The sequence below is a fragment of the Schistocerca serialis genome, chromosome 1 (genome assembly GCF_023864345.2).
Source record: "Schistocerca serialis cubense isolate TAMUIC-IGC-003099 chromosome 1, iqSchSeri2.2, whole genome shotgun sequence".
NCBI lineage: Eukaryota > Metazoa > Arthropoda > Insecta > Orthoptera > Acrididae > Schistocerca > Schistocerca serialis.
The window spans coordinates 703,570,128-703,593,913 of record NC_064638.1 but is presented as its reverse complement, the minus strand read 5'-3'; the positions used below and the strand labels follow the sequence as shown (position 1 = coordinate 703,593,913).

Genomic DNA, 23,786 nt, shown 5'->3' with positions numbered 1-23,786 from the left:
ACAAGGTTTCGTAAAAGCACATTGTAAAATCGCTAACGTTCAGAGGTGGTACTTATTTATAGTAATGAATATCTGTTTAAAACTATTGAAAACTTCAAATACGCAAAGGTTTGCAGCAGTGAGAAATGACACGATGTCGTCAGACTCTTCTGACATCTGCGGTAGGAACTAGAGCGGCGAATGGGTCAAAAAGTCTTGTACAGACTGTGTTAATGAGTTCATCTCTGTAAGGTTTGTGTGAAAGGGGGAAGGACATTCTTAGCTTTCAGGTCGAACGGCAATACGGGGAATTCGTAAAAGCGTATTTAAAAGTTGCTCACGTTGAAATGTAATACAAAATGGTTGCTGCGAGAGACACACACATCTCATATGAAAGACTTCGCAACGCTGTTACTACAATGCATTTCAGTATTCTTACTTAGAACTGGACAATAGGTCGCTAGCATTGTCAGCAGTGAGAGAAGGCACGAAGCACAGCAATTTTTACCGAGCGGCTCCAGGACGGTTTAGCTCACTGCAGATTGCACAGTATTTGACACGTTGTGTGTTGTTTCCTATATTCTGTGGTTTCATCGGGATTCTCACAAAATGGTCGTTGCTTATCGCCTGGTTCATTTCTCATTTCTTTTGTGTTGTTGATTGTGATTGCCGTGAAGTGAAACATTCTTATTTTGATCGTGATTTATAAAATAATTGAAAAATATATTCTAAAAACCTAATACAACGATTTTAACTGAATATACAAAACATTCTCGCAATTAATTAAAGCGAAATGTCTTATTCTGAAACTGATTGAAAGTAAATGAAACAACCAGCCCAGTCCAGGACTGAATACTAGAAGTTCTGTAATTTAAATTAAATTTATTTTTCATTAAAATTATACAATTTCTTGTTAACATTAATTGTGAACTGAACGTAGAATTTTTATAATAAATACACTGTGTTAATGATGGATTAATCCAAAATCTGAAAACTGTTTTCAGGAGCCGATCGATAAGTAAATAAACGAATCCAGTAAGCAACTTTGAGAAATTAGAAAAAAAAAACTCTTAAGCAAATAGACGTAAAAATAGGATAATGTGTTCTATCCCCAACAAAATACTTAAACAATTTATAAAATAAATTCTTGTCCACTCTTCAAATTGAGTGTTAAGCACTCATCTAGAGGAATCGGAATGATGTCAAGGATTAGGCTGGCTGCAGGCACCTATGACGACATCGCAGATTGTCTCTATGAAGGCACATTTTTAAGATTCTCAATAAAGGTGCGCGAGTGCCGCCGATAATTTTGCCGTGCTGGGGTGGGGTGGGGATGGGGGTGGGGGGTGGAGGTGATAGGGGCTCAGAGGGATATCCATTGTCGTTATATTCACGCAAGTGTTAAACGAGGATGGGAAACAAAAAGCCTCAAAATATAAGTAGCCTTTGCTTTCAGATCTCGTCGAATGGTTTTGAATGGTGCCTTGTGGTTCCAACCTGACACGGGAGTAAAAATTGCGGCCGCATTGCACTCCAAAGGGGTGCGATCATGTTCAGTGGAAATGCAGCCCTTGGAGAAGGGTTGAAACGTCTGGGGAATGTCAGCAGCTCCAAAGGTTGTCAAGAACGTCGTCCTGTTGGTCATCGCACTGAGGACTGTCGTTTCCGACCGCGAAATGTGTGAACCATCGTCCCATAGGAAAAGATAGTTTCATTGACGTCACTTATGCCACAGTCTGAGGGACGTTCGTGTCGATTCTGAATGGCAGTGCTCTGAAATGCTTTTCTCTGCTACCCATAAGAAAATCGCGTGATTCCAATACTGAGTGCCAAGGTCCTGACCTCCATCGTACAGCCATCAAAAGAAGGGGTGAAATGCATGTGAGAGGTGGTGTGACAACCTTCCCATCGCGTGACCTGCCCACAGTGGTGCTCGACAGAATTATGGTGAAATTTGTTGCCAAGGTGACGTCATTAACCCACCTCATACGTCACATGAACTTCTGAGCTGTGGCTTCTTTTTTTTTTCGCATGCGTCGATACCTTGCTTTTTGAAGCGTTGCCAAGGCCGTGGGTGACGTCGCAGAGCGCCACGCTTTTACGACCGTCACAGAGGAAGGTTGCAGGCACCTTTGAGTTTGTGTGTCGCAATGGGGCATAATTATGGTTTTTCGCAGGGTATCAAAAGGTGCTTTTTAGCTTGTTTGTCTCCTGTTCACCAAACATAATGTCAACCGTATCCAGGCCTGCTGGCAAAATAAGATTTTCGGTATCTTTATACAGCTTCCCTCCTTTAGCGACTCAATATGCAACTCGGTAGCTAGCTAGTAACGCTATCTCGTTGACACTGGGTACCTAAGATTAGTTGAAAATATAATCAATAATATAATACTATTTTAAATTAAGAAATAACAATACTATTTTATTACCTGAATCATAGCAGTTCGCTGCTGATTAAGGATTTTCAGTTTGTTTTCGAAGAAACTCAGCTACCTTACGATGTTTAGTTGAGAAATGAAGGATAAGCTTTCTTGGTTTCATACACACGTGACAATACTTCGTCGCAAATTACACACTGTGGTTTATTATTCACGACAGATGAAACCATACTTCAAGTTGTTGTCGTCATAAAGTCCATTTCTTTATATTTTGATGTTCTTTCGCCACCGCCGCTTGTGCCACTAGTTGAGGGCTGCGCAGATCTTCTGCGAAACCTCTCCATCTTATGCTCTCTCGGAACGAAGCGCAAAGACACAATAACCACGTCCCAAATCGATGGCGTACTCAGACGACTGATTGAAGTGAATAAAAACCCGTGCTTATGCGACCACGGACCACTTCTCCACTGCGGCACTGAGACTGCCTTGCGCAAGTGCACTTGATTTCCCGATCAGTATAGTATCAAAAGTAAATACGTTGCCTTTGAAATCACTGACATACGTTTATTAAGGGTCTGGGAGGGATGGGGGGAGGGTTCAAAAAATGGCTCTGAGCAACATGGGACTTAACTTCTGAGGTCAGCAGTCCCCTAAAACTACTTAAACCTAACTAACCTAAGGACATCACACGCATCCATGCCCGAGGCAGGATTCGAACCTGCGACCGTGGCGGGTGGGGGTGGGGGTGGGGGTGGCGGTGGGGGGGGGGGGGTGGGGGGGGGGGGGAAGGGAATTGCAGAATTTTTTTTTACTTCGAAAGAGGTACTCTGAAAGGGGGGCGGCATATTCAAAAAGGTTGAAAAGCACTGTGATACACTAATCAGGCTGCACGTATATGGTGGCTGTTTAGTTTTGCTATAAGTAAAAATAAGTGTTTTCCTTAAATAATAAGCACACGTTCGAGTTAGTTAATTTTTCAATTCAAAAGCAAGTTTATTTTTCTTAAAGTGAAAGATAATACGTAGAGAGGTTATTCATAATTTCTCTACTCTTAACAAAGTTTGAGCCGGCCGAAGTGGCCGTGCGGTTAAAGGCGCTGCAGTCTGGAACCGCAAGACCGCTACGGTCGCAGGTTCGAATCCTGCCTCGGGCATGGAAGTTTGTGATGTCCTTAGGTTAGTTAGGTTTAACTAGTTCTAAGTTCTAGGGGACTAATGACCTCAGCAGTTGAGTCCCATAGTGCTCAGAGCCATTTGAACCATTTTTGAACAAAGTTTTCCAAGCGGTCAGTCATCGTACTGGTTTGACGCAGGCACCACAAATTTCTCTCCTGTGCCAACCTCTTCATCTCAGAGTAGCACTTGTACCCCACGTCCTCAGTTGTTTGTTAGATGTATTCCAATCTCTATATTCCCCTACCGTCTGTACCCTCTACAGCTCCCGTTACTACGATGGAAGTTACTACCTGATGTCTCAATACATGTCCTACCATCCTGTCCCTTCTTCTAGTCAGTGTTCTCCACATATTCCTTTCTTCGCCGATTCTGCCGAGAACCTCCGCTTTCCTTATCTTAACAGCATACCTAATTTTCAACATCATTCTACAGCAGCACATCTCAAATATTTAGATTCTCTTCTATTCGGATTTCTCCACAGTTCGTAGCTACTACCATAAAATGCTGTCCTACAAAATTACATTCTCAAAAATTTCTTGCTCAGATTAAGGGCTATGTTATAAGACTTTTTTTGGCCAAGAGGGCCTCTTCACCTGGGGTAGTGTATTTTTTATGTCCTCCTTGTTTCATCCGTCCTGTTTATCTTGCTTCCAAGGTAGCAGACTTCCTTAAATTTTTCTTAAGTCTTGCTTCCATTACCAAATCAATGTCAGAAACGTCTCCCTGGTGCCTTTACTTTCCTTAAAAATGGTTCAAATGGCTCCGAGCACTATGGGACTCAACTGCTGAGGTCATTAGTCCCCTAGAACTCAGAACCACTTAAACCTAACTAACCTAAGGACATCACACACGTCCATGCCCGAGGCAGGATTCGAACCTGCGACCGTAGCGGTCTCGCGGCTCCAGACTGCAGCGCCAGAACCGCGCGGCCACTTCGGCCGGCTTACTTTCCTTAAAGTATCAGATTTGAACATTGTGACCATTTTAATGGGTACTGGTGGGATCTCCGTAACACCGAGCGAGGCTTTCTGTCCTCTCCTCAGCGGAGTGTACGAAGTGTGTCTGTTTCCTATATACGACAGCGGTTAATGCTTGTACAGTGGAGTGCTTTTATTGTTATAGCTGATTATTGCTGTCAGAGAAAGTGAGATGATTAAAATCTGCGGTAGCACACAGCGTTCGCCTTCTGAAAAACAAGAGGATTGAAGAGACTACAAGTGGGATCCAAAAGTGGCTACAACTCCTTTCCTGTCAGAGGAGAGACTTTCTCAACGGCCACTGCACATACTTTCTTCACGAATAGCTGCGAATCAGTTGACTCATGGTCCAGTTAAGTTAAAAGTGCCAAACTCACGGCTGCACTTGCGAATATTGAGCCATTGTCATTGCCTATCAGCCGTCACCGTACATTGCTACCTCATCTACTTCATTTAAATGACGCCGAACATTCAGACAATTAGGTTGACTCCCTTTGTAGGTTACAGGCAAATAATTTCCTTAATAAATACATATTTTCAATGGCTGAATGTTGGCAACGTTGTTGTCATACTCATATTAGCCAACAAATCAAGCGTCATCTAGTACTAAATTTTCAGGAACAATTATTATCATAATGACTAACTCATAACATACACTTTGCGATCAATAGTATGTGGTCACCTGGCTGTAAATGACTTAAAAGTTCGTGGCGCCCTCCATCGATAATGCGGAAATTCAATATGGTGTTGCCCCCCCCCCCCCCACCCCAGCCTTGATGACAGCTTCTACTCTTGCAGGAATACGTTCAGTGAGGAGCTGGAAGATTTCCTGGGGAATGACAGTCCACACTTCACGAAGTGCTGCGCTGAGGAGAGATATCGATGTCGGTCGGTGAGGCCTGGCACGAAACCGGCGTTCCAAAACATCCCAAAGGTGTACTATAGGATTCAGGTCAGGACGTTGTGCAGGCCAGTCCATTACAGGAATGTTATTGTCGTGTAACTACTCCGCCGTAGGTCGTGCTTTATGAACAAGTGCTCGATCATGCTGAAAGATGCAATCGCCATCCCCGAATTGCTCTTCAATAGTGGGAAGCAAGAAGGTGCTTAAAACATCAATGTAGGCCTGTGCTGTGATAGTGCCACGCAAAACAAAAAGGGGTGCAAGCCCCCTCCATGTAAAGCACGAACACACCATAACACTACTGCCTCCGAATTTTACTGTCGGCACTACACACGCTCGCAGATGACATTCACCTGGCATTTTCCATACCCATACCTTGCCATCGGATCGCCACATTGTGTACCGTGATTCGTCACTCCACACAACATTTTTCCACGGTTCAATCGTCCAATGTTTACGCTCCTTACACCAAGCGAGGCGTCGTTTGGCATTTACGGGCGAGATGTGCGGCTTATCAACAGCTGCTCGACCAACAAATCCAAGTTTTCTCAACTCCCGTCTAACTTTCACAGTACCTGCAGTGAACCTGATGCAGTTTGGAACTCCTGTGTGATGGGCTGGATAGATGTCTGCCTATTACACATTACGACCCTCTTCAACTGTACAGACGTATGACAGAAGTGACACCCAATCACCTGACCACATTCGAAGTCCGTGATTTCCGCAGAAAGCCCCATTCTGCTCTATCACCATGTCTAATGAGTACTGAGGTCGCAGATATGGAGTACCTGGCAGCAGGTGACAGCACAGTGCATCTAATATGAAAAACGTATGTTTTTGGGGGGGTTCGTATGCTTTTGATCACAGTGTATACCCCGCGAAGCGGCGAATGATTTAAGACAGGCCTTTATAATACACTCCTGGAAATTGAAATAAGAACACCGTGAATTCATTGTCCCAGGAAGGGGAAACTTTATTGACACATTCCTGGGGTCAGATACATCACATGATCACACTGACAGAACCACAGGCACATAGACACAGGCAACAGAGCATGCACAATGTCGGCACTAGTACAGTGTATATCCACCTTTCGCAGCAATGCAGGCTGCTATTCTCCCATGGAGACGATCGTAGAGATGCTGGATGTAGTCCTGTGGAACGGCTTGCCATGCCATTTGCACCTGGCGCCTCAGTTGGACCAGCGTTCGTGCTGGACGTGCAGACCGCGTGAGACGACGCTTCATCCAGTCCCAAACATGCTCAATGGGGGACAGATCCGGAGATCTTGTTGGCCAGGGTAGTTGACTTACACCTTCTAGAGCACGTTGGGTGGCACGGGATACATGCGGACGTGCATTGTCCTGTTGGAACAGCAAGTTCCCTTGCCGGTCTAGGAATGGTAGAACGATGGGTTCGATGACGGTTTGGATGTACCGTGCACTATTCAGTGTCCCCTCGACAATCACCAGTGGTGTACGGCCAGTGTAGGAGATCGCTGCCCACACCATGATGCCGGGTGTTGGCCCTGTGTGCCTCGGTCGTATGCAGTCCTGATTGTGGCGCTCACCTGCACGGCGCCAAACACGCATACGACCATCACTGGCACCAAGGCAGAAGCGACTCTCATCGCTGAAGACGACACGTCTCCATTCGTCCCTCCATTCACGCCTGTCGCGACACCACTGGAGGCGGGCTGCACGATGTTGGGGCGTGAGCGGAAGACGGCCTAACGGTGTGCGGGACCGTAGCCCAGCTTCATGGAGACGGTTGCGAATGGTCCTCGCCGATACCCCAGGAGCAGCAGTGTCCCTAATTTGCTGGGAAGTGGCGGTGCGGTCCCCTATGGCACTGCGTAGGATCCTACGGTCTTGGCGTGCATCCGTGCGTCGCTGCGGTCCGGTCCCAGGTCGACGGGCATGTGCACCTTCCGCCGACCACTGGCGACAACATCGGTGTACTGTGGAGACCTCACGCCCCACGTGTTGAGCAATTCGGCGGTACGTCCACCCGGCCTCCCGCATGCCCACTATACGCCCTCGCTCAAAGTCCGTCAACTGCACATACGGTTCACGTCCACGCTGTCGCGGCATGCTACCAGTGTTAAAGACTGCGATGGAGCTCCGTATGCCACGGCAAACTGGCTGACACTGACGGCGGCGGTGCACAAATGCTGCGCAGCTAGCGCCATTCGACGGCCAACACCGCGGTTCCTGGTGTGTCCGCTGTGCCGTGCGTGTGATCATTGCTTGTACAGCCCTCTCGCAGTGTCCGGAGCAAGTATGGTGGGTCTGACACACCGGTGTCAATGTGTTCTTTTTTCCATTTCCAGGAGTGTATTATTGGCTATCTGACCTAATGTTGAGACCTGCTAAGTCTGAAATATTATATTGAATTATTGGTAAACACGCATTCCAGCCAAATAATGCGGTGTGTGGAAACTGTAATATTGTGCAATAAGGGAGAAACTCAACTGCGCGACACCTAATGCGTCCTGATCATGCACTTTGGCGTGTGTGTGTGTGTGTGTGTGTGTGTGTGTGTGTGTGTGTGTTTGTGAGTGTATGTGGTCAACACCTGAAAAGACTGCGAAATAGGTATTTTCTACCTCTTATTGACTAGCATTCGAGAACAGAGACTTCAGAACAACCTGATGTGAACGGGTGGCCAGGCAGTCTGAGGATGAACATCCATGAAGAAAGATGCACAGTGTGAGCGTTCTGTACACAGTATTGATTTTAATTAAGTTTTACTTCAGTTGTGACTGATTGTTATTCACAGTTACTGTGAATTCACATCGTCCGCATTCCACAAATATAACTAATAAAAAATAAGAATTTTGCAATCACTAAAATATGTTTGAATGACCATTGCCGATTGCTAGTCTGCCGATTAATAATCACTTACAGCGACCGTGTGACACCTTCTGTGTAAGGCACACGTCTACAGAAGACACGAGGTCAGTGGACTGAATGTTCGCGACGTGCACCTGAAGTGTTCGTGCTCACCTGCAACGCTCTCGTGGAATATTTAGCTCACACTGTCACGTTTCCGCCACTAATGAGAAATACACTAAGGTGACGAGTCATGGGGTAGGTTCTCATATCCCGTCGGTCCTTCCTTTGCCCGGTGCAGTGAAGTAACTCGACGTGGCGTGGACTCAGCATGTCATTGGAGGTTCCCTGCAGAAATATTGAGCCTCTCCTGCCGTCCATAACTGCGTAAGGGTTGCTGGCGCAGGATTCTGTGCACGACTTGACCTCTAAATTATGTCAAGTGATCTGGGTGGCCATATAATTCTCTGAAATAATCCAGAACGTTCTTCAAACCGGTGACATGACGCATTGTCGTCTATAAAAATTCGACCGTTGTTTGGGGACATGAAGTCCATGAATGGCAGCAGATGGTCTCCAAGCAGCCGAACATAACCATTTACAACCAATGATCGGTTCAGTTAGACCAGAAGACCCAGTCTATTCCATATAAACACAGCCTAAACCATTATGGAGCTACCATCAGCTTGCACAATACCTTGCTGACAATTTGGGCCCATGGTTTCGCAGGGTGTGCTCCACATTCAGATCCTACTATCAGCTCTTACCAACTATAATCCGGAATCATCTGACCAGGACACGGTTTTCCTGTCGTCTAGGGTCCAACCGATATGGTCATGAGCCCAAGAGAGGCACTCGCGTCGGTAGTCTGCTGGCATAACGCATTAACGCCAAATATCGCAGCACTGTTCTAACGGATAGGTTCGTCGTACGTCCCATATTGATTTTTGAGGTTATTTCACTCAATGTTGCTTGTCTGTTAGCACTGACAACTCTACGCAATCGTCCCGCTGTCGGTAGTTAAGCGAAGGCCGTCGCCCACTGCGTTGTTCGTGATGAAAGGTAATGCGTGTAATTTGGTATTCTAGGCACACTCTTGACAGTGTGGTTCTTATTGAATTCCCTAACGATTTCCGAAATGGAATGTCCCATGCGTCTAGCTCCAATTCCCATTCCGCTTTCAACGTCTGTTAATTCCCGTCGTACGGCCGTAATTGCATAGTAAAGCTTTGCACATGGATCACATGAGTACCAGTGACAACTCCGCCAATGCACTGCCTTTTGTACCTTGTTACTGATACTACCGCCATCTCTATATGTGCAACCCACGACTGTCTCCTCAGTGTGCTTCAGTTGTGTTTGATACTTACTCACACTTGCTGTGAATACGAGTGCTACACAGTCCAGAAGTATTATTGTAAAAACTAAGAAGTGTGTTGGCATCACTAAAATATGAATTCTCATTGCCAATACCCAATCTGCCTATTAATCCTTTGTAGCGATCCTCATTGCTCTCAATGTGAGTGCTACTAACGACCTACTACCGGGTGATATGTTCAATGTACGGGAGACATCCATGGAAGACAGCGTGTTAGTGGATAGAACGTTCTTGACGTGTACCTGAACTCCTGCAATGCTCTCGTGAAATGTTTGGATGTTACAATATGCCCACATCACCACATTTCCGGTGGTAATGACAAGAGCAGATTTGCACCGTGGATGGAATACAATCTCAGTTAGATGAAAACTTAATCAAAAAGTTTACATTTTTAATAAATTTGTACTAACTACGATAGTATTTCACACTGATATCAGCGGTGACTTGTAATCATCGAATCGCTATTACACCCCAAACGTTCATTTGCGGACGGAGGTTTACTGCTCAAAGTATTTTTTAAGCCATGTGGCAGTTTTCGCTATTAATTATTAATACACTCTGTAGATCCATGTGAGTGGAAATGGGAAGAGGGAAAACGATTTTAACTGACGAGGAGAACACGGCAAGAGCTATAATCCGATTTCCGAGAAACTTCTCTCGGTGGAAAATCAACGAACACGTGTGTCGGCTTATCCGTAGATATTGGACCGCCTCTGAGAAAACGACGGTCAAAGTTTTCAAGGTGCTTTCTGTACCTTTTAGCGAGTAAACAGACCAACCGAAGCGGTGGCAGAGTGACTAGCGTCGCTGTTTCATACATTTCCGATCCGCGTTCGAAACCTGATTCTTATTTTTGTTTTTGTTTTTCTTTTATCTCCCTATGTCCGCAGAAGATATCTACGCGAATGTTCTCTCATGTGTGTTGAAATGACATTGTCGTTATTCGTCTAAAAATTGTGTGTCTGGTGAGTGAATTTAAAAAATAACAATACATTAACGGAAAAGTTAGCTAAAATTGTTTTTGGTGAAATTCCTGCAGTGTATTATGATCCATAGTCAATTGAAAGCGCCAGTTTTCGGAAAAGTGACCTGTTAAGCGTTGTTTGTCACGAAATTATTGCCGACGTGTGAAATCTTTTGCAGTATTAACGATGTTTTTCTCCCGAGTGAGATTCATACAAAGAAATGTCACAGTGCCTAAGCTGTCTTTGCGGGATGCTTGTGGTGTTCGGAGTGTCCATGTTTTGCATGTTTCTGCAATGCATATCATCCAAGGGAATGCACCAAATCTTCCTGAAGAGTAAACAAAAGAATAAAATATAGGGATTAAGGGGACATTGTATGTCCCCATGCCGCCAATGTTAATTATCGAATTTTGTGACCCATTATCTTGGAAACTTTTTAAAACACAAACTCACAATTTTCCATAATTATTGAATGCACCTTTCTAGATACACTGAACTAGAATTATTACTAAAATTGTATTGTGGGGCATGTTATCTTTTTTTTCTCAAAGACTCAATTTTTTGACAGAATTTTGTAAATAAACGAACATAAAAACAAAACAACTAAAGATATTTTAATTACTCTAGTTCCATATGTGTTGAATCTCACACCTGGCATGCTGTGAAAATTTCATGTCTCTACCATCAGTACTGTTTTAGAAAACGGGTCATTTATTGCAAAAAATGTAGCTCACAGATATTGAGGTTTAAAACTTTTTTATTACAAATTCTTATACAGACTTACATTTCTGCGTCTTTTATGCACCAGAATTGCCCAGGTCCATAGTGTGTGTCTTCTTCCGTGTCACCACAGCCCAGTGCTTTCCTCCTCCTCTTCTTTCTTGCTTCTTTTGTCATTTGGTGAGCAGCTAACTCTGCTTCACGTACACGAAGCTCATCCAGCCAGTTCCCGCAGTAATTTAGCTGTGTTCTGTCCAAATCTTACCTCTAACTTCTCCAGAACCTTAAGTCTTTCATGGTCCCCCCCCCCCCCCCCCCCGCCATTAAAAGTTATTACAGCATCAGACACTGTTAACTTTAGAGTCATAAGGCCAACAAATACATTTTTAGGTACACGGCACCACACATTATTGAAGGACTCATTCACATATCGGGTCTTCCCATGTAAACGCTTCTTTAGTAGCTCAGGATTCCAAGTCTCTGTCCGCCTCTGTAGCGCAGCGGTAGCGTTACCTCAAATGGTTCAAATGGCTCTGAGCACTATCGGACTTAACATCTAGGGTCATCAGTCCCCCAGAACTTAGAACTACTTAAACCTAACTAACCTAAGGGCACCACACAACACCCAGTCATCACGAGGCAGCGTTACCTCCTACCACGCAAGGGCGCCGAGGTTCGATTCCCAGCAGAGGACTGGGTGGTGTGTGTCATCATTTTCGTCTTCATTGCCACACAAGTCGCCGAAGTGGCGTCAACTAAACAGACTTGCAATACGGCGGCCGAACCCCTAAGGGGATACCCCGGTCAAAAAATGCCATGCAATCATTTCATTTTCCCAAGTCTCTGTAAATAGATTTGATTATCTCCATTCCTGTCAAAGGAGGATGTTTATGTGTAAATTCAAGTAGGGTGCCAGAAAAATCAGCTTGCGTATATTTACGCCAAGTGTTTGGTGGAGGTAGACACAAAGCATGACATGGCTTTTCGTCAGCTCTTTTCATCTTCTCTAAAGTGCCACAGTTATCCCTAATGGTCTTCCCATAATGTTCCTGTAATTCATCAATGACTTTATCGGTTAGCTTACTACAAAAATAGCCGACACTCACAATACTTTCAACAAAAACTAGTATCAGAAACAAAGAACTGATTTGCTTATTAGTAATGCCAACTTTTGAGACGTAGCAGTAGGCACAAAACAACGCAATTCACAGCCTTATAGACTGTGTAGTTCCCAAGATATGACTGCTCAACTGTGGCAGAATATGCATAGCCACAAAATTTGACAGTTACACGACAACATTCAAAATATTATTTGAAGGTCTCACAATTGTCTGATTTTAATGTATTATATACCGAAATGCTCAGGAGAATCTGTAGTACATTATGGAGTAGAAAACAGAAAATGTGAAATTTCAACGAATTTCACGTGCAATGTCTCCTTAAGATCAGGAATAAGAATGATATAAAAGAATTTGAGAAATGAAAAAGACTATAGCCCTCGAAAATACCGTACACACTTGTATTATAGAATAAATATATGACGCTTATTGTCAAATCCAGCTTTAATTTTACAATTAATATAACGCCTTTGTATACGCAAACTTAATAAGAAACATTCATGTAGTAACCTTCTACAGATATGGGTAGATAAATTAAAAAAATAAAACAAAAAAGTAGTAATTGGGTTTCGAACACAGGACGCAAAAGTGAAATGCTGTGATGGTAGCCACTATGCCACTAGTATGGCTAAACTTATCGTGCACTAAAAGGCATTAAAATTACGCTGAAAACTTTGACGATCGTTTTCTCATAAACAGTCGAGTACCTAGGGCTAAGCCGAGATTGATCGCTTATTTAGGCTCCTCTCCGACTGGGCAAAGTTTCTGGCAAATCGGGTTGTGGCACTTGCTGTGTTCTCCTTGTGAGTATGAAATTCAAACCTTTTCAGTTTTACTTTTTAACCATATTCGTCTAGGATTATTTTAGCAAGGGCACTAATGGCCTTTCAGCTGAGACATTCATCCACTCAGTGGCACACACCCACATCCACCCCTCTTTCCCCCCGCCACCCTCACCAACACACAGTCACATTAAGTCTAGTGCAGAGTGAACGTCAATAAAAGTTATTTGCTTAGGAAAACCTGAAACGTTTCAACTAGTCCAGTATAGTACCACTGTGCCATGGCGCTTATTGTGAGCAAATACAGAGCGGTCCACAAAAATGACACTCTTTGATATTCAATATTAATGGAACAAGATGACGTACCGTTACAATTCTTGTGTAGAGGGAATGTTAATTTATGTGTTCAAAGTGATCTCCATTTGCAGCCAAACAACGTTGATGCCGCTGAACTATTGACAGAACTGCGGCTGTCAGTGTTGCTGGTGTGATAGCCGCACAGGACGCCTGCATGGTTTCTCGTAGCTCGTTCAATGTCGCTGGCTTCTCTTGACAAACATTTTTCAAGACCCTCATAGATAAAAGTCAAGAGATGTAAAGTCTTGAGGACGTGATGGGCACTCAACAGCTCTCCTTCGACCTATCCATCGTCCAGGTAGATTTTCATCCAAGTAGGCTCTATCATCTCTGTGGTAGTGAAGTGAAGCGCCATCTTGTTGCAGGTAAAATCTTCCATTTCCATACACATCTCGGATGGCAGGTAAATCGATGTTTGCTGCATATGAAGATATTCCTCATGAGTTACAGTACCTTCACAGAAGAATGGGCTAATCAAAGCGCGTGATGACAGACCGCACCGCGTATTAACACTCGGTAGATTAACACATTGACGACATGAACCTGAGGACTTTGAGGAGCCCGGTACATGCAGTTGTGGCAGTGTGAATTGCGCCTCGTTAGACCAGATGACCATACCTGCAAGCCGTTCATCCTCGCAAAACATGCCTTCAAACGACTCCCAGTACTCCATCCTGCGATCCGGATCAGCCTCGTCCATAGCGTGTAGCGATCTTGGAACACGCACTTTCCACTTTGCAGCCTTCCGAATTCGTTGTATACTTGATCGGCTTACCCCGCTTTCACGTGCACCCTGCTTCACACGCTTCTGTGGTGACTTAGTAAAATGTTGCAACGCAGCAGCGCTCGACGTTGGACAGCACTATAAGCTTCAAATTTACCCCGAATACGATAAATTGTTGCATGTGTTGGTGGCTCAGTTCTGTACACATTACGCCACTGCCATTGTTCCTCCATCATGGTTTTGTACTTCCAGTACCACTTCAATATGACCTTCCATTTCTCAAACGACAAACTTATTTCATTCATTGCTGCACTGTCATCTGCTGGAAAACGGGCGCCAAGGGCTCTTGAGACAACAATGGACTACGCTACCGCTCAAAACTGCAACAGTTTGTGTCATTTTGTTTAAAGACATTGAGAGGTTCCAGAGTATTTGTACTTAGAGCTCAAAAAAATTCTTTTCACTTGATTCCTAAACATGTTGTTTTACTTCCTTAGGTGGCGTGTGCGAGGCGAGCATCGGAGGACGCGGCACACTGCGTTTCGTACAATGCGCCTGGTGGAACGACTGACGTCGGTCGAGTTTCGCCTATCATATGCAGGGCGAAACGACCTGCGAGACGTCTGAGTGTCGCCGCAGTTTATGTGTTTACCTTTCCTGGCACCGATTGACCGCATTGTCCTCTTGATTCTGAGAATACTTGTGGACTGTGCCCTGCTGAGTGCGACTGTCTGGCACCGGATGGGCGGTGGTCTATGTAGGTTGTTTTCGTAGCCGGCCAAACGGCAAGTTCAGTGCCCTCAGCTGAATAGCAGAGGCATGATGGGTAAACTTAAACTGATGCTAGTTGACGTCATAAAGCGCTGCTCTAAATTGGAGTGAACGGTCGCTATTGGCGCAAATGATGTTCCGAGACAGTGTGGGGGAATTTTGGAATCAGCACTCAATGCTGATTCGCGGTTTTCGAGGAGAGTAGGGAGTTGAGCAATGCTGGATTCGCTCTTGCATTGCATCTCAGAGAAGATTCAGGATCTGATCTTCGTCCGAGTCGAACTATCTTGCGACTTGGTCGCTCTTTTCTGGAAAAACTTAGAATTCTCGGACAGCCTTCGAGGCCAGGGGTTGGCACAGAGTTGCTGCATGGCAGAAGTCGGCGCCTACATCATCAGAAAGCTGTCTACCGAGGACGTGCTGCAGATTTCAGTACTGGTACAGTATTTTGCGGCTCCGGCTAGTAGGACCTTATCAATTTTATACTGAATCCCTCAGCAGCACGCGCGTTCGCTTTGCTACAAGTCCACCTTGCTTGTTTCTCCATATGATCCCATTTGAGCTCTCACTACTAACTGCTATACTGCTATATAGTCAGGAGATTAATATTTGATTCATTAAGAACTCCAGTCATTATCATCCATCTATTGCATCACAGCGAGTAGGAGCCCCTTGTTCTCGAGCCAACGCTTACTCTCATAATATTTCAGTACACCCTATCCTTTAACCTATTGTGTGTGTGTCGACAATCATGTGCATTTATGTTCTGATATATAATATGTTATTGTTGTTGTTGTGGTCTTCAGTCCTGAGACTGGTTTGATGCAGCTCTTCATGCTACTCTATCCTGTGCAAGCTTCTTCATCTCCCAGTACCTACTGCAACCTACATCCTTCTGAATCTGCTTAATGTGTTCATCTCTTGGTCTCCCTCTACGATTTTTACCCTCCACGCTGCCCTCCAATACTAAATTGGTGATCCTTTGATGCCTCAGAACATGTCCTACCCAATCCTGTTCAGTACCTCCGCATTAGCTATGTGATCTACACATCTAATCTTCAGCATTCTTCTGTAGCACCACATTTCGAAAGCTTCTATTCTCTTCTTGTCCAAACTATTTGTCGTCCATGTTTCACTTCCATACATGGCTACACTCCATACAAATACTTCCAGAAACGACTTCCTGACACTTAAATCTATACTCGATATCAACAAATTTCTCTTCTTCAGAAACGCTTTCCTTGCCATTGCCAGTCTACATTTTATATCCTCTCTACTTCGACCATCATCAGTTATTTTGCTCCTCAAATAGCAAAACTCCTTTACTACTTTAAGTGTCTCATTTCCCAATCCAATTCCCACAGCATCACCCGACTTCATTCGAATACAGTCCATTATCCTTGTTTTGCTTTTGTTGATGTTCATCTTATATCCTCCTTTAAAGACATTGTCCATTCCCTTCAACTGCTCTTCCAAGTCCTTTGCTGTCTCTGACAGAATTACAATGTCATCGGCGAACCTGAAAGATTTTATTTCTTCTCCATGGATTTTAATACCTACTCCGAATTTTTCTTTTGTTTCCTTTACTTCTTGTTCAATATACAGATTGAACAACATCGGGGAGAGGCTACAACCCTGTCTCACTCCCTTCTCAACCACTGCTTCCCTTTGATGTCCCTCGACTCTTATAACTGCCATCTGGTTTCTGTACAAATTGTAAATAGCCTTTCGCTCCCTGTATTTTACCCCTGCCACCTTCAGAATTTGAAAGAGAGTATTCCAGTCAACATTGTCAAAAGCTTTCTCTAAGTCTACAAATGCTAGAAACGTAGGTTTGCCTTTTCTTAATCCAGCTTCTAAAATAAGTCGTAGGGTCAGTATTGCCTCACGTGTTCCCATATTTCTACGGAATCCAAACTGATCTTCCCCGAGGTCGGCTTCTACCAGTTTTTCCATTCGTCTGTAAAGAATTCGCGTTAGTATTTTGTAGGCATGACTTATTAAACTAATAGTTCGGTAATTTTCACATCTGTCAACGCCTGCTTTCTTGGGGATTGGAATTATTATATTCTTCTTGAAGTCTGAGGGTATTTCGCCTGTCTCATACATTTTGCTCACCAGATGGTAGAATTTTGACAGGACTGGCTCTCCCAAGGCTGTCAGTAGTTCTAATGGAATGTTGTCTACTCCCGGGGCCGTGTTTCGACTTAGGTCTTTCAGACCTATATATAATGTATCTCATTGTAATATTTAATCCGCATATCATTTCGTAGATAAAGGCAGAATCCCATTTCCAGTTGTTTGTTATGATAAAGTTCTCTTTTTTTTGAGTAGATTACGATTTTTATTAAATTATTGTGAGTGTGCTCTCCTTATTTTACCAAGTAGCAGGGTCCACCATCATTTCCTTCCGTTACCATTGTGCGCATAATTCATTAGCTGGTAGATTAGGAGGGGGTCGAGTGCATGTCTCGTTCTCATGCAAAATTCGTCAGAATTAAAGAGGTACAAACTCTTCTCCAACCCGGCACCTCGCAATGTTAACCATCAAATAGGATCTACATTTTTCTGGATCTCTTTGTACGGAGTGGCATAGTGCAGGGGAAACATAGGGACATCTGAAACGAAACTCACCTCCGTAACCGTAGTATGGATAGGCGTGGTAGTAGACGGGGAGTTTCCTGTAGCTGGAGGCTCGCTGCTGGGCATCCGCTATCTGCATAGGGGACGCCCCACTCGCCGGTTTGAGCGACGGCGCACGTGTGGCCGTGGGCGCCGGCGCTTCAGTGACTGCGGGGACGGCAGGCGCGGTGCCGGGGGCGGACACGGCGGCGGCTGCGGCGGCAGAGGCGGTGCCGGGGGCGGTGCCGGGGGCGGAGGGCGCGCCGGGCCCCGTGGGCAGCCCGCGCTGACCGCCTGCACCCGCGCCAGCGCCACGGCCGCTGAAAGTCTCCTGGCTCTCGAGCTGCTGGCGCAGCGTGTACGAGTGGTAGAAGTCCTTGTAGCGGGGCGGCTGCGGCGGCGGAGGCTGGGCAGCGGCGGCCAGCGCGGCTGCGGCTGCGGCTGAGGCGCACAGCACGGCCACAACTAAGCGCGTCATCTGAAACCGGGAAAACAGACAGACACTCAGACTTGCGCTGCTCACTGTCCTCTTCACCTCGTTCTCCTCCCTCGCATTTCACACCTTCGTATGAATCAGCTGCACAATGACTGGAATTCACGATATCCAGTTTTATTGCGCTATACGTTAAGTTCGTTGATTTGAAAAAAACGTATAGAGATTGAAGATGGCAAAATGAGTTGCCGAAACTGGCTGCTTTCAGAATAAAATAAAATATCTTAAAGTATACCGCTGTTGGTAAAGTTTATTGAATTGAAAAGAATTACAATGTCGTCGTCAAACATCAAAGTTTTAATTTCTTCTTCCTGGGTTTCAATTCCTTCTTCAAATTTTACTCTACTGGCCATTAAAATTGCTACACCAAGAAAAAATGCAGACGATAAACGGGTATTCATTGGACAAATATATTATACTAGAACTGACATGTCATTACATTTTCACTCAATTTGGGTGCATAGATCCTGAGAAATCAGTACTCCAGAACAACCACCTCTGACCGTAATAACGCCCTTGATACGCCTGGGCATTGAGTCAAACAGAGCTTGGATGGCGTGTACAGGTACAGCTGCCCATGCAGCTTCAACACGATACCACATTTCGTCAAGAGTTGTGACTGGCGTATTGTGACGAGCCCTTTGCTCGGTCACCATCGACCAGACGTTTTCAATTGGTGAGAGATCTGGAGAATGTGCTGGCCAGGGCAGCAGTCGAACATTTTCTGTATCCAGAAAGGCCCGTACAGGACCTGCAACATGCGGTCGTGCATTATCCTGCTGAAATGTAGGGTTTCGCATGAATCGAATGAAGGGTAGAGCCACGAGTCGTAACACATCTGAAATGTAACGTCCACTGTTCAAAGTGCCGTCAATGCGAACAAGCGGTGACCGAGACGTGTAACCGGTGGCACCCCATACCATCACGCCGGGTGATACGCCAGAATGGCGATGACGAATACACGCTTCCATCGTGCGTTCACCGCGATGTCGCCAAACACGAATGCGACCATCATGATGCTGTAAACAGAACCTGGATTCATCCGAAAAAATGACGTTTTGCCATACGTGCACCCAGGTTCGTCGTTGAGTACACCATCGCAGGCGCTCCTGTCTGTGATGCAGCGTCAAGGGTAACCGCAGCCATGGTCTCCGAGCTGATAGTCCATGCTGCTGAAAACTACGTCGAACTGTTCGTGCAGATGGTTTTTGTCTTGCAAACGTCCCCATCTGTTGACTCAGGGATCGAGACGTGGCTGCACGATCCGTTACAGCCATGCGGATAAGATGACTGTGATCTCGACTGCTAGTGATACGAGGCCGTTGGGATCCAGCACCGCGTTCCGTATTACCCTCCTGAACCCACTGATTCCATATTCTGCTGACAGTCATTGGATCTCGACTAACGCGAGCAGCAATGTCGCGATACGATAAACTGCAAACGCGATAGGCTACAATCCGACCTTTACCAAAGTCGGAAACGTGATGGTACGCATTTCTCCTCCTTACACGAGGCATCACAACAACGTTTCACCAGGCAACGCCGGTCAACTGCTGTTTGTGTATGAGAAATCGGTTGGAAACTTTCCTCATGTCAGCACGTTGTAGGTGTCGTCACCGGCGCCATCCTTGTGTGAATGCTCTGAAAAGCTAATCATTTGCATATCACAGCATTTTCTTCCTGTCGGTTAAATTTCGCCTCTGTAGCACGTCATCTTCGAGGTGTACCAGCTTTAATGGCCAGTAGTGTAGTCTTTTGGTCCCCGTATTTCACCCTCGCCACCTTTAGAATTTGAAAGAGAGTTTTCCAGTCAACGTTTTCAAAAGCTTTCACTAAGACTACAAATGCTATTAACGTAGGTTTATCTTTCCTTCTCCTATCTTCTATGAGAAGTTGCCTCGCTTGTTGCTACATTACTCCGATCCAAACTGATCTTCCCCGATGCCGACTTCTACCAGTTTTGCCATTCTTTCTGTTATGGATTCGTGTTAGTATTTTGCAACCGCTACTTATTAAACTGATAGTTCGGTATTTTTCACACCTCTCAGCATCTCTGTCTTTGGAATTGGCATTATTACATTCTTCTTGATGTCTGCGGGTATTTCGCCTGTCTCATACATCGTGCTCACCAAATGGAAGAGTTTTGTCATGGCTGGCTCTCCCACGCCTATCAGCAGCTCTAACGGATTTTTGTCTACTCCCGAGGCCTTGTTTCGACTTAAGACTTTCAGTGCTGGCTGTGTTATTCTGAGGTCCCGAAATACGTTGACAAATTTGTTGGATTGCTGCAGTGCTCATTATCGAGACCGGCTTGACAGCCTGAAGAACACAAATAAGAGACAAATTGCACTTCGTACCTTTAAAAGTATTCCAAACCAACTAAATACATGAAATAAACACGAAGTGGCCGTTTACGAACTATTGTACGTCGCCCTTTCTCATTCACAGCGTACCCCTTGTGGTAGCAGGTAATCTATATCTCACAGTATTTTTATACAAATAATAAGTCACGAACCTAACAAATTTGGATGAAATTTCTCCTCGGGTTCCTATGGCGCGTTTTAGTGTCAATACCTTTTCATTCTCAACCCTGAGTAATGTAGGTGGCTCTTAATCCACCACCGCTTCTTTCCAGGTAGTAAGTAACCAGTGATTCTTTAAAGAATCGAACTCCCCTGTAAAAAACGGCTTCAAGCCTTAAATTACTTTACAGATGCGTTGAGGTTGAGCATGTGAGCGAGAAAAAGTTCAGAAGAGATTTCAAATTAGGTTTTAAGTTTGTTGAAATCACTACGTGCTGCTTAAATATAGTAACAAATGGTTCAAATGGCTCTGAGCACTATGGGACTTAACTTCTGAGGTCATCAGTCCCGTAAAACTTAGAACTACTTAAACCTAACTAACCTAACGACATCACACACATCCATCCCCGAGGCAGGATTCGAACCTGCGACGTAGCGGTCGCGCGGTTCCAGACTGTAGCGCCCAGACCCGCTCGGCCGTAATATGGTCAAGTCACTGCATTACACTCCTTTTTCACGTCCATCTGCTCCGGTTTGAGAGTTAGGTGGTCCTTACCCGACAGTGCTTCTTCCCAGATGCCAAGTAATATATGTACCAAGTTTGGTTCAAATCGATCCAGTAGTTTGTGAGGACATGTTGAACATAGATTCACACATATTTGTAGGATAAAGAGATTAGCAGAAGAGCGATTTTATGTTTGCCGGGAGAATTAGTGCAAGGCATCATTTTGACTCTGTCCTTATTCTAAAACGTTCCTTTCGTGCGCTACGTGGTCCGAAGTACCACTTCCGGTCACGGTACGAAATCACGCACCCTTTAGCAATGTAAGGTGTGTGAGGCAGATTACGCGACACACTATGCCGCAGATTTAATTGAAAACCTGGCGAAGTGGCTCACTCTTAGCTAGCACCACTGTCGGATAGTTAATGACTCCACGACCCGCTCTGTGATCTCTCTCTTTACCGTACAAGTTCCCGCTCAACAATCCGCAACACTCGCCGAGAAAAACGCGAAAGTGTCTAAGCAAATTTCCATGTACCTTCAGATTCTCCCTGTCTGCCGTAATGCAACAAATAACTCGATTGATGACAAAGAACGACCTGCTCCCAACTTCTGAAATGTGCAGGTAAGACGCCACCGATACCCAAGTGGCACCCGACGTCTGCACACCACGAGGGTTGCGGGTAAATCCTCAACTTAGCAAGCTCCAGACCGGTGCACAAAGTTATTTTACGTTTAAATATTCTACTCAGTCCGAATCAGGAGCAGAATGTAGGCATTTTCATTGGCCACTTCCCGCTCCCGCTTTTAGCACTTATGCAATGTGCTGTTTCCTGCAGAGGCTTTACAATATGTCTCCAGTGGGTGTTGGAAACACCGGTCGTCCTGGAGAAATCACTCGAGCTTGAGCATATATCAGATGCCCAGACCACTATCTGTTCAATAGAATAAAAATCAGCTTCAGTTGCCACGAATTTCTTATTCATTACACGACCGATTTCGGAACCCAAAGCTCCATCTTCAGGTGCCATGAAATAATTAGTAAAATACGGATGTGTGCCAGTCGGGCCAGTCAATCAAGAGGGGTCACAGGCACGCCAAACAAACCCACGGAAGCGTAGGATCAGCAACCAGGGCGCCCGAATCGACAGCCGACAAGGAAGTCACTTCCTCGTTTCGGAAATGCACTGAGGTATTTCTCCTGGCGTCATGGTGAGGAGATCCATCGAGTAAGACTTCAAATCACCGCTGGTAGTGACTGAAAGGAGGAGGATTAGGGTTTAACGTTTCGTCGACATTGAGTCATTATAGACGGAGCACAAGCTCAGAATGTTTGAAAGGTGGGGAAGGAAATCGGCCGTGCCCTTTCGAAGGAACCATCCCAACATTTGCCTTGGGTGATTTATAGAGATCGCTGGAAACCTCTCATGCGGCGATATCGTGCGGGACAACGCTCGTTCAGACATGAACTGCCTGCGTGGTGTTGAGGTATTCCTGTTGCCAGATCCGTCACTGTGTGGGACCAGGTCGGATATGAGATCTCTCTGACTGCCGGTATCAAAGATATCAAGGATCAGTTACAACAGTTATGGGCCAGCTGCCACAGGACAGAATACAACGACTTTATGACGTCTTTTCCAACCGAATCGGTGCGTGCACCCAGACTAGAGGGGGTGCAGCGTCATACTATTAAGTGCGCTCATACTGCCAAGTTCTTTGTAAATTTGCCTCCAATTTTTAATCACTGAAATGACATCACATATACTGTCAATCGGTAAAGTTTCAGTTCGTATCGTCCTCCTTCTCCGGGTGCTTGAATTTTTTTGTCTGGCAGTATGTTATTTTCGCCAACGGCCTTGCCGCACTGGTTACACCGGTTCCCGTCAGATCACCGAAGTTAAGCGCTGTCGGGCTGGACTAGCACTTGGATGGGTGACCATCCGGTCTCCCGAGCGCTGTTGGCAAGCGGGGTGCACTCAGCCCTTGTGAGGCAAACTGAAGAGCTACTTGATTCAGAAGCAGCGGCTCCGGTCTCGGGAACTGACATGCGGCCGCAAGAGCGGTGTGCTGACCACATGCCCCTCCATATCTGCATCCAGTGACGCCTGTGGGCTGAGGCTGACACGGCGGCCAGTCGGTACTTCTGGGCATTCATGGCCTGTGCGGGAGGAGTTTAGTTTTTTTTAATACATTAATTTCGCGTATTGGCCTAGGAAAAAATGACTATCTGTAAGGCTCTTTTCTCATTTTCACGATCCCTAATCGAGGTATACGACAGGGGCAGCCTAATGGTAGCAAGGATTTGTTCGGGCACAGGTTTTCTAAATTTACCCAACAGAGTTCCTTAAGAACTATACCGCTTTTCTCCCAAAGATATGTCCGAGCGATACTGTCACTGATCTTTTGCTCTTTTTGTAAACTGGAGTGGTCTGCTCTGCTCCACCATCACGTGGAACTGTTATCTGTGCGGGGGATTCTCGATAGATGTGCTCTAGAGCTAATGTAAAACCTTAAATCTAACGTGAATTGCATCTTTAGAGCTGCCTTAATCGTTCTGAATAGTCTCCGCTGCTTTTCAATATCGA

At 45.2% G+C, this 23,786-nt stretch overlaps 1 pseudogene; it reads left to right on the top strand.

Annotated features, from left to right (window-relative positions):
• Positions 1 to 23,047: 23,047 nt before the first annotated feature.
• LOC126427004 (5S ribosomal RNA) lies at positions 23,048 to 23,165 on the top strand (annotated as a pseudogene).
• Positions 23,166 to 23,786: the final 621 nt, after the last annotated feature.